Raw genomic sequence first — 11714 nt, forward strand, 5'->3', positions numbered from 1 at the left:
CCCATTTACAACCAATGGCCTTTGTCCCATTAGGTAACTCTACAAGATCTCATACGTCGTTGTTTTTCATGGAATTCATTTCATCATTCATGGCATCATACCACAAATTTGACTCTTTGCAACTCATGGCTTGTCTAAAGCTCTCAGGATCATTCTCAACTCCAACATTATAGTCAGATTCTTATAGATACACAATGTAATAATTAGGAATAGCTGATTTTCTTGTCCTAGTAGATCTTCTTAATGTTTGATCAACATTTTCTTGTGGATCTTGTTGTTCAACTAATTATTCATCATCTTGATGACAAACTTGATTTACTGGATCATCAATAGCTTGTGGAGTCTCGATGATTAGTTGATCAACATCCATTTGAACTTGAGGGATGTTGTAGATAGTAACCAATCTCTTACTTGAAGTGGAAGGTTTATACTCTATATGATCATGCACAGAAATTGAATTTTTGATTTGATCGCTCCCACTAGTCAAATGGTTTTCAAGAAACTTTGCATTTCTTGACTCCACAATCCTAGTTGTATGAGATGGACAATAAAATCTATAACCTTTAGACCTTTCAGCATATCCAATGAAATACCCATAATGGTCCTCGGATCTAGTTTCTTTTCTTATGGGTTATAAATCCTCACCTCAGACGGACATCCCCAAATACGCATATGTCGTAAACTCGACTTCCATCCTTTAAATAACTCAAATGGTGTCTTTGGGATAACCTTGGATGGAACCCGGTTTAGAATATACACAACCATCTTTAGTGCTTCATTCCACAATGATTTAGGGAGATTAGAGTTGCTAAGCATACTCCGCACCATGTTCAATAATGTTCGATTTCTTCTTTCTGCAACACCATTTTGGTTCGGAGAACCGGGCATGGTGTATTGGGCAACAATCCCATGTTCTTGAAGAAACTTAGCAAATGGACCAGGTGCTTGTCCACTCTCAGTGTATCTACCATAGTATTCACCACCCCGATCTGATCTCACTATCTTTATTTGTTTTCCACATTGGTTCTCAACTTCAGCCTTAAATACTTTGAAGGCATCCAATGCTTCATATTTATTGTTAAGCAAATAAATATTCATATATCGTGAGTAATCATCTATGAAAGTGATGAAATATTTCTGACCATGTGCATCCATATCAGAACAACATATGTCTGTATGAATTATTTCTAATATACTTGAACTTCTATTGGCACCTTTCTTAGACATATTGGTCTGCTTTCCCTTAATGCAGTCAACACAAGTTTCAAAGTCAGCAAAATCTAGAGTATTAAGTACCCCATCTTTTACTAACCTTTTAATTCTCTCTATGGAGATATGTCCTAAACTCCGATGCCATAACATAAAAGAATTCTCATTAATATTACACCGCTTAGTGCCAGTTTAAACATGCATTGAACTATAAATGGGTTCGATTTTGTAAATTAATACGATAAAGACCACCAGACAATATACCATTCCCAACACATTCCGAATTATAAAATAATTCAAACAAGGTGTCTTTAAAATTAAAGGAATATCCAAAAGGTACAAGTCTAGAAACTGAAATCAAGTTTTGTGAGAAACTTGGTACATAAAAGGTCCTTTCTAATTTCAAAATAAAACCATTATTCAAAATTAAATTGCAAGTTCCAATAGCTTCCACATGTGATCTCATCCTGCTTCCTGATAGGACAGTCCGCTCACTTCCCACTGGCTTCCTTAGGTTTTGCATACCCTTTAAGGAATTTGTTATATGGATTGTTGATCCAGAATCAATCCACCAGGTGTTAATATTAACATTGGTCATATAAGATTCATAACAAACAAATGAGAATAAATTACCTTTCTTCTCAAGCCATTCTTTGAATCCAGGGAATTCCTTCTTCATGTGTCCTCCCTTTTTACAGAAGTAACACTTTGCTTCTTTCTTGATATCACCTTGCGGTGGTATTTTGAATTTCTATTTCTGATTGGCTTGTGACTTATCAGTTTTGAAAGCTTTGTTCTTCCCACGAGTGCTTGTCAGCAATGCACTCTCACTTTGTTCCATTACAATCCTTTCTTCTTCCTGATTACACATGGTCATTAATTCATTGATTGACCATTTGTCTTTATCTGTATTGTAGGAGATGTTGAAAGGCCCATACTTAGACGGAAGAGAGTTCAGAATATAGTGCACCAGGAAGGAGTCAAACATATCAACCTCAAGTTTCTTAAGTTGAGCTGAAATGTCACGTATTTTCATTATGTGCTCACGCACACCTTTCACACTGGTGAGTCGGTAGGAGGAAAATTTCATAATTAATGTGCTTGCCAAAACCTTTTCAGAAGTGACGAACTGATCGTCAATGGCTTTCAACAAATCACAAACATTCTCATGTTGATCGACAGAACCACGTATTCTACCCGTGACCTTAGTCTTAATGAACATCACACTAAGCTGGTTGGATCTCTCCCACCACTCATATAGTGCGATTGCAGCTGGAGTACTTTACTCTGTAATTGCAGGTGATTTGTCTTTCCTAATAGCATAATCTATGTCCATCCATCCTAGATGGATGAGAATTCTTTCCTTCCACACCTTATAGTTATCTCCTCTGAGCTCGGGAATATCACATCGGATATCAGAAAAATTAGCAGGTTGAGACGCTAAAAAGATAACCAAAATTGATGTCAAAATTTGAGGCATAAATATTATGCAAATTGTATGTATTATCAATATAAACACACCATAAAATAAATCTTGCAACATAAAAATTACATGTGGGCTAAATTTTAATTTAATAAGATTTAAAAAAAAAATTGGGATAGATTTTTCAAACCTCACACTTTACGTGCATGATATAATTTTATTTTCTATCCAAAATTAATACTTTATGATAAAACTATCAAATTATGTACCAATTCATATTTCCTGTGGGCAAGTTATGAAAATATTTTGACATTTTATCATAATTAATCATACAAATATAATAAAAATTCCTGTAGGATGAAATTCATTATACCACGTATAATTAATTACAATTTTATGTCTAATAATTTATGTGATATCAAAACTTTAAAAAAAAATCTCAATTAATTTAAGGATGCTGTGGCTAATCGAAATTAATCAAAATTATAACGATCACTAGATATAGTAACTCAATTATATGAGAGAATAAAAATAAATAAATAAGATCTCTTATACAATTGCTTAACAAAATAATAACATTATAAATCAATTTTAATTTATGCATAATTTTAATTCAAAGATTAAATAATAAGGCATAATAATCAGTAAAAATGAAATCATATGGATATGAACAGAATCAAAATACATGTTTAACAAAGCAGCGCAACGGTAACATTCATGAATGCCCTGGATGGTTTATTATTAATAATTATCATAATAAAAATAAGAAACCATTACATGTTTCACTATCATTTTACAATATTGTCCTATGTAGCATGAGTGTATGGAGAAAAAACCTTACCTTGTGCACTTTCTAACTTTGAACGATCAAGTGCTTAGTGTTCCCTTTTATTAAGAATTTCCGTAGAAATGCCCAAGATAAATGGTACTAAAAAGAGAGTGATGATTTTGTTTGTGTATTTTTTCTTTTCACATATGAGATGAGATGAGTTTGTGAGTATTTATAGGAGTGGAAGTTCGGAAATAAGAGGAATATGAGTGGGTCCTAATAAAAGAAGCATTAGAGAAAACTAATCAATTAATTATAAGTTTTAGGATAGTGGAAAGTGTATAGTATCATTTTATTAAATTAATTCAATATTACTTTATTCTAGCTATTCAATTCCTAGTGCTCATAACACACTTATCTAGAATTGATCATTCTCACTCAAATGATATTTCACATTACTTTTCTATACCAATGTTATGTATCCTTTTGTTTTCCCCACTCATAATTATCATAATTCATATAATAGTATATGCACTACTTAATTTCTTAAAACTTAAATTAGAAAATAATAAGACACATATTCTTTTATTTTAGATTTATTGAATATATTAATTCAAACTTAATTTATGAAATGCTACTAACAGTATCACATATATTTTTAAATTTTAGATTATTTATTTTTCCTTAAACTAATAAATTATTTATTATTTATTATAGTCACACTAGATTGACTAATTTAAATAAATGTATAAAACATAAGATTTTACTTATTTAAATAAAATAGAGAATTACAATCCTTGCTAAATTAACTATCTTAATTGATTAAAAAATTTGATTTCATTAACTGATAATTTAGTTAAAATAGAGAGTGCAATAAACCACTAAATCAATCACTAAAAAAATATATCGTTCTAATTATTTAATTAATTAAATAGGATACTATGATTAACCATTTAAGTAAAATAAATAACTAAATAACTAGATGAGTCTAGTTAATTACTTAAAATAGAGGGTGTTACAATACTTACCCCCTTAAAATAGTTTCGTCCTCGAAACTAAACAGTCGCAAAAAGATCTGGATATAACCTCATCATTTGATCCTCTCGCTCCCATGTAGCATTACCGGTCTTCTGGTTCCAGATTATCTTGACCAATGGAATTTCCTTGCCTTTCAACAATCTAGTTGAACGGTCACCAATACTTATTGGCGGGACCTCAAACGATAAATTATCCCTCAACTGAATGTCATCTGTTGTGATAACGTGTGAAGAATCCGACATATACTTTCTCAATTGGGACACGTGAAGTACACTGTGAAGGTTGGCCAAATTTGGAGGTAAAGCAATCTCGTATGCTACAGGGCCTACACGCTTAAGGAACTGGAAAGGTCCAATAAACTTAGGGCTAAGTTTGCTTGACTTTAGTGCCCTACCTACACCAGTCATAGGCGTCACCCTTAAAAACACATGATCGCCTTCCTGAAATTCCAAAGGTCTCCTCCACTGGTCTGCATAACTCTTATGTTTGCTCTGGGATGTCTTCATTATTTCTTGAATTAACCTGACTTTCTCATTCGTTTGTTGGAATAATTCAGGTCCTACTAAAATGTTTTCACCATCCTTATACCAACATAATGGAGTCTGACATTTGCGTCCATATAGCGCCTCATACGGTGCCATTCCGATGCTTGCATGATAACTGTTATTGTAAGTGAATTCAACAAGTGGTAACAAACAGTCCCAGCTTCCCCAATCATCTAAGACACATTCCTTCAACATGTCTTCTAAGGTCTAAATAGTTCTCTCAGTCTGTCCATCTGTCTGAGGATGATAAGCAGAACTCAGTCTTAGTTTTGTACCCAAGGCCTCTTGCAATTCTCTCCAAAAGTGGGAAGTAAACTTCGGATCTCTATCAGACACAATACTAGAAGGTACTCCGTGTAGTTTGACAATCTCTACAATATATATCTCAGCGAGTTTGGCGACATTATAATTGGCTCGCCCTGGTTTAAAATGAGCTGATTTTGTCAATCTGTCAACAATTACCCATATAGAGTTAAACTTTCTTTGAGTCCTCGGTAACGCCCCAACAAAGTCCATAGAAATGTCATCCCACTTCCACTGTGGCACATCTAGATATTGTAATAATCCAGCTGGCTTTTGGTGTTCTACTTTAGCTTTCTAGCATGTCAAACACAAAGCCACATACTCCACCACATGTTTCTTCATTCCTGGCCACCAAAATCTCTGTTTCAAGTCTTGATACATTTTGGTCACGCCAGGAAGAATGCTCAGATTACTCTTGTGGGCTTCATCCAAAATAGTCTTTCTCAACTCTGTATTATTAGGAACACATACACGCTCATTGCATCGCAAGACATTGTCCGATCCTACTTTGAACTCTGGTGCCTTTCTAGTCTCAATCAACTTTCTCTTCTCCTAGATTTCTTCGTCATCTCCTTGGAGGGCCACGATCTCATTCATCAATTCATTCTCAATAGTGATCATTCTGCAGTGCACTTTATTGGTTGAGGAATTCAAGTTCAAATCTAAATCTCGAAACTTCTCTAACAATTCTAATGCTTTCATTATGATACTCGAGAGGTGAACTCACTTTCTGCTCAAAGCATCAACCACTACATTTGCCTTTCCTGGGTGATATTGCAAAGTGAACTCATAATCCTTGATGAATTCCATCCACCTTCTCTGTCTGATGTTAAGCTCCTTCTAGTCAAACAAATATTTCAAACTCTGATGATCACTGAATACTTCAAAGCTACAACCGTATAGGTAATGTCTCCAGATCTTTAGTGCAAATACTATGGCCGCAAGCTCCAAATCATGTGTGGGATAATTCTTCTCGTGAGTTTTTAGCTGTCTCGAAGCATAAGCCACAACTTGTTTATGTTGCATGAGCGCACAACCCAATCCTTGGTAGGAAGCATCACAATAAACTTCATAAGGTTCTCCTGATTATGGAAGTACTAAGACTGGTGACGTGGTCAGTTTCTCCTTTATTAGTTGGAAACTCTTCTCACATTGTTCCGTCCATGCAAAAATATGGTTCTTTCGAGTGAGTTGTGTCAGCAGTGCTACAATCTTTGCGAATCCTTCGATGAATCTTCGGTAGTATCCTGCCAATCCAACAAAGCTTCTAATTTCAGTAGCTGTTTTTGGTCGTTGCCAAGAAACTACAGCTTCAACCTTGGATGGGTCGACTGCAATACCTTCTTTGGAGATTACATGGCCTAAGAACTTCACCTCCTCCAACCAGAACTCACACTTTTCCAAATTGGCGTACAATTGTTTCTCTTTCAATACTTGTGTAACACCTCAAATTTGCACCTACTTCTTGTACATACATTCTCATATTAGGTCATAACATAACATGGTCCACTGCATAACATTGCATTGTCCCTTTGCCTCAAGTGCAAGCCAGTCAGAAGAATTAGGTCAAACTGGTCAGGAGATCAGTCAGTCAAGCAAGCAAGTACAATTTCCAAGGAGACAAGGCCCTAGGGTTGGTCCAACTTGTTCACATGACCTAGGGGTCCTTTTGGAGTGTTTTGGTCAAGGATTGGATGTTCAGAAGTCATAAAGTCATGGCTCAGTTCACCATAAACCCTAAAAAGTCAAACTTGGTCAACTGTGTCTGATTTTATGGTTTTGATGGTGGGATTTGGTTTGAGAGAGCTTATTCATGTCCATATAAACCTCATATAACATGTCAAACATCATCATGGAAGAATTTGAAGCCAAACAAGAAATTTCCAGAAATAGAAAGTTGACCTATAATTGGAATTTGCCAAAAATGGAAAGTCTTGATCCTCAAACTTACATCATGATACAAGCTTCAAATGAATTTTTTCCCAACATGAAAGTTGAAGATCATGTTCTCCCATTTCCAAAAAGTCCAAGAACTCTCAATTCCCATGTATGGTTGGCAAGTTATGATCAATTCATTTTCAAAAATTCTTGAACTTCAAAAGGCCATATCTCTCAAACCATTTGGCCAAATTGGGTGGGGTTTTTTGCAACAAGTCACATTTGATCCCCTCTTTCCAAATATGCAACCATCATGCATCAAAACATTACCAATCAAAATGGCATTTTTGGACTTGCATGAATTAATTTCAAGTGAGGTTGAAAAATGAGTTTCAAAATTAACCACTTCCAACCAATTCTACCAATCAAATATGTTCAGAAATCATATTTTGGACATGTTCAAAGCCCATTTTCGTGCAGTACACACACCCATCACCAACTTGCTTGAAAATTGGCAAAAGGACACTTTTCACCAACTCCATTCCACTTTTTCATGAACCTTGATCAGTACCATTAAACAGAGTATATATTCATCATTTTTCTGCTGAAAGAAACCCTAGCAGCCACCATTTACAAACAGAGAATCATTTTTCTCTCAAACACCATTTTTCCACTTTTGCATTTTCTGCCAAGAACCTTCAAAGAACATGATCCTTGCTCACTTGTTCTTCATTTTGCCATCACTTTGGAAACTATTTGGAGCCTTGTATCCCAACTGTAAGCACAACACACGACTGTTTTCTCCATGAACTCATCAATGGCAGTTCAAGTTCTGGACCATTTCAAGCTTTCCTGAGCCAAGCTTCCTTCACCATTCACCTTGTGGAAGTTTGTTGAGCACCTGTTTCGAGCAAATCAAGCCAAATAACCACTGTTACACAACTGCACTTCAATCTGGTAAGTTTTTCGAATCTCTCATTTTCCAAAACCATGCCATGCTTATGATAGATCTTAGATTGCTGATTCTAATGAGCTTTGAGTCACTGAAAATGGTTGAGTATTCGTGGAGTTATGCTGTTTTAAAGTTTGATGATGAAATATGTTTTTGCTCGATTCTTGTTGCTTGGCTTGATTCAATGAAAATGAATGATGGATTCTTGATGTGCTTGGTTTGCTGGTCACAATGATATAGTCGATTTGAATTTCTGGAAAAAATATTTTTTCGAATTGATTGTTGAAGATGAAGCTTCACTGTAGCGTTAAACCCTAATTTTTCATGTTTGCCCAGAAATTCTTCACGTGCCTTGCATGAATATACTGTTTCATTCCCATAAAACCAATCAGGACATTTCGTTTCCGTGCCCAAAACGCGGCGTTTGATTTAGTTGTGCTTGATATTACAAGTTTGCCACTGCCGTGGCATGGGACTCATTAAATAATGTCATTTCTCAATTTTAATTTCATTTTTGATCATCATCTTGTAAAAATCATAAGTTCATCATGCTTGATCCAATTTTAATGGGGTTTTTTGCATTTGATTCATCATAATCTCTACTTAATTGTCATATTTTTTCCTGATTTTTTTAATGAATGGATTTTATTTGGTAATAGGGTTTTGTTCATGTGCTCATATTTTGTACCTTTTGCCAAACCAATTGTGAAATGATGATGCTTTATCCAATGGCTCCCAAATGTTTTGTGCTTAAACTAGACACATTCATGGTGATTTTAGTGTGGAGTTTGTGAATTTATCATTGCTGGTTTGTGAGTTATGATTTTTTGAATTAGGGTGTGACAATTTGTGTCACACCATTGATGTCCAACTTCATGATTTTCATTACCATGCTTCTTGAACTCAAATTGGTTTGAATTTTTGCATGAATGTACTCTTGGATGTCTAGCTTACATGTGAATTTTCTTGGAATTATTTGTGGCATTTCCTAATTGTTTGGGATTTTCTCCCCTGTTTGGTCTTATGTTGACTTTTTGTGACACATGTTCCCATTTCATTTGTGAAATTCTCATACTTTATTGGATGGACATGAAATTTGATATGTGATTAGTAGACATCGTAAGCTTTTCCATGGTTTTGATCCCATTAATTTCTCATATGCCATCCCTGATTTATGATTTTTTCAATTTGATGCATGTTTGGTTGACTTCTTTGAGCATGTTCAAAATTACCTTGCCTTTATGATTTTCATTGACTATCTTCTACTTGTCCAAATGAGATGAAATTTGACATGCATACCATGCTATGGGTTGTGATTGACCATGATTTATTTGGTGATTTTTGGAAATGTTTAAGATTGCTTTTGAGCTAAGTCTTGCTGTTGACTTCTATGAGCTTCTGTTTACAATACCTTGACCTAGCTTGTTCATGAAATGATGATGATAATTGATATGAATGTGAAACCAATTGGTATTGTTTCTTGATTGTTTGAACATGATCTTGGATGCTTTCCACTTGCTGTTTTAATGTTTTCATTCCCTTTTGACCCTAGGCTTGCCCTAGTGGTCCTGCTACTCACCTTTGAGCTCATGTTTTCAGGTTGACCAACAAATGACCAATGAGACCAATTCTTTTTGATTGAGCTTGCTTGAATATCATTGATTAACTTGTCTGTTTTGTAGGTGGCTTGGCTCACATGCCTTAAGCCTTATGCCTTGCACATCCATTTGCCTATGATTAACTGTTGATGACTGTTTCCTTTTGCTTTGTTTTGAAGTTGTATACTAATGTCTGCTTGACTATTTCAGGTGCTTTTAGTTGCTCAGTTCCTTGTGAACTTTTTGATTTGCTTTGCTTATATAAGCAATTTGCATTGAGGTATATTTCTAATCTTCATGTAGTATGGAAGACCTGGCCTGTTACTTGGCCAGGCAACTGTCTGAAGTCCTCCTTAAGAGGCAATGTTTGTGGATGTTTAATTTTGTCCTTGTATAGAGTCAAAGACCTCCTAAGTGAAGAGGCAATTGGCAGAACCCAAGGGATATGCAACCTATCCCCTGCTATTCTGTGTGTCATCTGCTTTGCTCACACCACTGTGTTGATGCATTGCAGATACAAACCCAAGATCTTGTACAATTGTACAGTTGAGTCAGTATCAAATGTGTAGAAGGGTTCCCACTTTCTGAACCCACACATTCTTGTCAAATGCTCTCCCTGGCCAGGGATAAGAGCAATGAGGCACACCCCTCATCTCCTTTCATCTGCTTCACCTTAGCCCCTCAATGGCAAGGTTAAGAGCAACATCTACCCAGTTCCAGAGGTTTGTTTGTTGAGGTTGATATGACCCCTCGACTAAAACCTAGCCTTGTTTGAGTTCCTTGCTTGTATATAGTATGTGCTACCTGTGCTTGTATGTTTGTTTGACTTGCTTCCTGTGCAAGTTAGGGTTAGTTTAGACTTGCTACCTGTGCAAGTTAGGTTTTGCTTGGCTTGCTTCCTGTGCAAGTTAAGTGTAGGTGTGGCTTGCTTCCTGTGCAAGTCACGATTAGGATAGGCTTGCTTCCTGTGCAAGTTAGTTAGAAACCTTAACTTAGGGATGATTTTGCATGACAACATCTAGGCTCGAGTCGTAGTCTCCCTAGTGTTGTGTCTCCCTCTGTTATCTGGTTAGGCTAGTCCTGTATCCCTTCGTAGGGGAACTACGTCGCCCTGATCCTCATACCAGATGAGGTACGTAGGCAGGAGATGAGCAGATCTCTCCGGGCGCCTGTGTCTTTGTTTTGTCTTGTTGTGTGCCTGGAAGCTGATGTAAGTCCATCGAGTGGCATTTGGGTTCCAGTGTGGGTTTGTTGGTTCGGATGCTGATGTAAGTCCAGTGATTGGCATTCAGGCTCCACGTTTGCCTGTTGGTGTGTGTTCTTGGTTCGGATGCTGATGTAAGTCCAGTGATTGGCATTCAGGCTCCACGTTGGCCTTCTTGTGTGTGTTTTGGTTCGGATGCTGATGTAAGTCCAGTGATTGGCATTCAGGCTCCACGTTTGCCTTTGCCTGTGTTTGTTTGTGTGTGTGTCAGCCGAGCTACGAATGCTCTGATTCTTCTCTCGTCCGAGGAGATACGTATGCATAGGATGCGACATCCTAGCGAGCATGTGTCGTTTCCCAAGTCCGAACTACTTCGACTCTGATGTCTATGCCTGATAGACTAAGTAGGCCCAGGATGCGACATCCTGCCGAGTCAGTTTCAGTCTGTTTTCTTGTGTCTCTTTCAGCCAGTGTGTGTGTGTGATTGAGCAGTGTTTTAGCAACCATTTTCCTTCCTTTTGTGCGTGGATCCCGTCGAGTACGACGGATGCGTAGGGGTGCTAATACCTTCCCTTCGCATAACCGACTCCCGATCCCATTCTCTTTGGTCGCGAGACCATGTCTTTTCCAGGTTTACTCTGAGCGTTTCCTTTCCCTCTTTCGGGATAAATAACGCACGGTGGCGGCTCTGTTGTTCTTGTTTTCCCGCCGGTTTTTCGCGTGATGCGACAGCTGGCGACTCTGCTGGGGATTATTTCTAGAAGTTGACCTCTTGCTGGTCCATCTTCCCTAAGC

This window comes from Lathyrus oleraceus, chromosome 7, assembly GCF_024323335.1.
Source record: "Lathyrus oleraceus cultivar Zhongwan6 chromosome 7, CAAS_Psat_ZW6_1.0, whole genome shotgun sequence".
Lineage (NCBI taxonomy): Eukaryota > Viridiplantae > Streptophyta > Magnoliopsida > Fabales > Fabaceae > Lathyrus > Lathyrus oleraceus.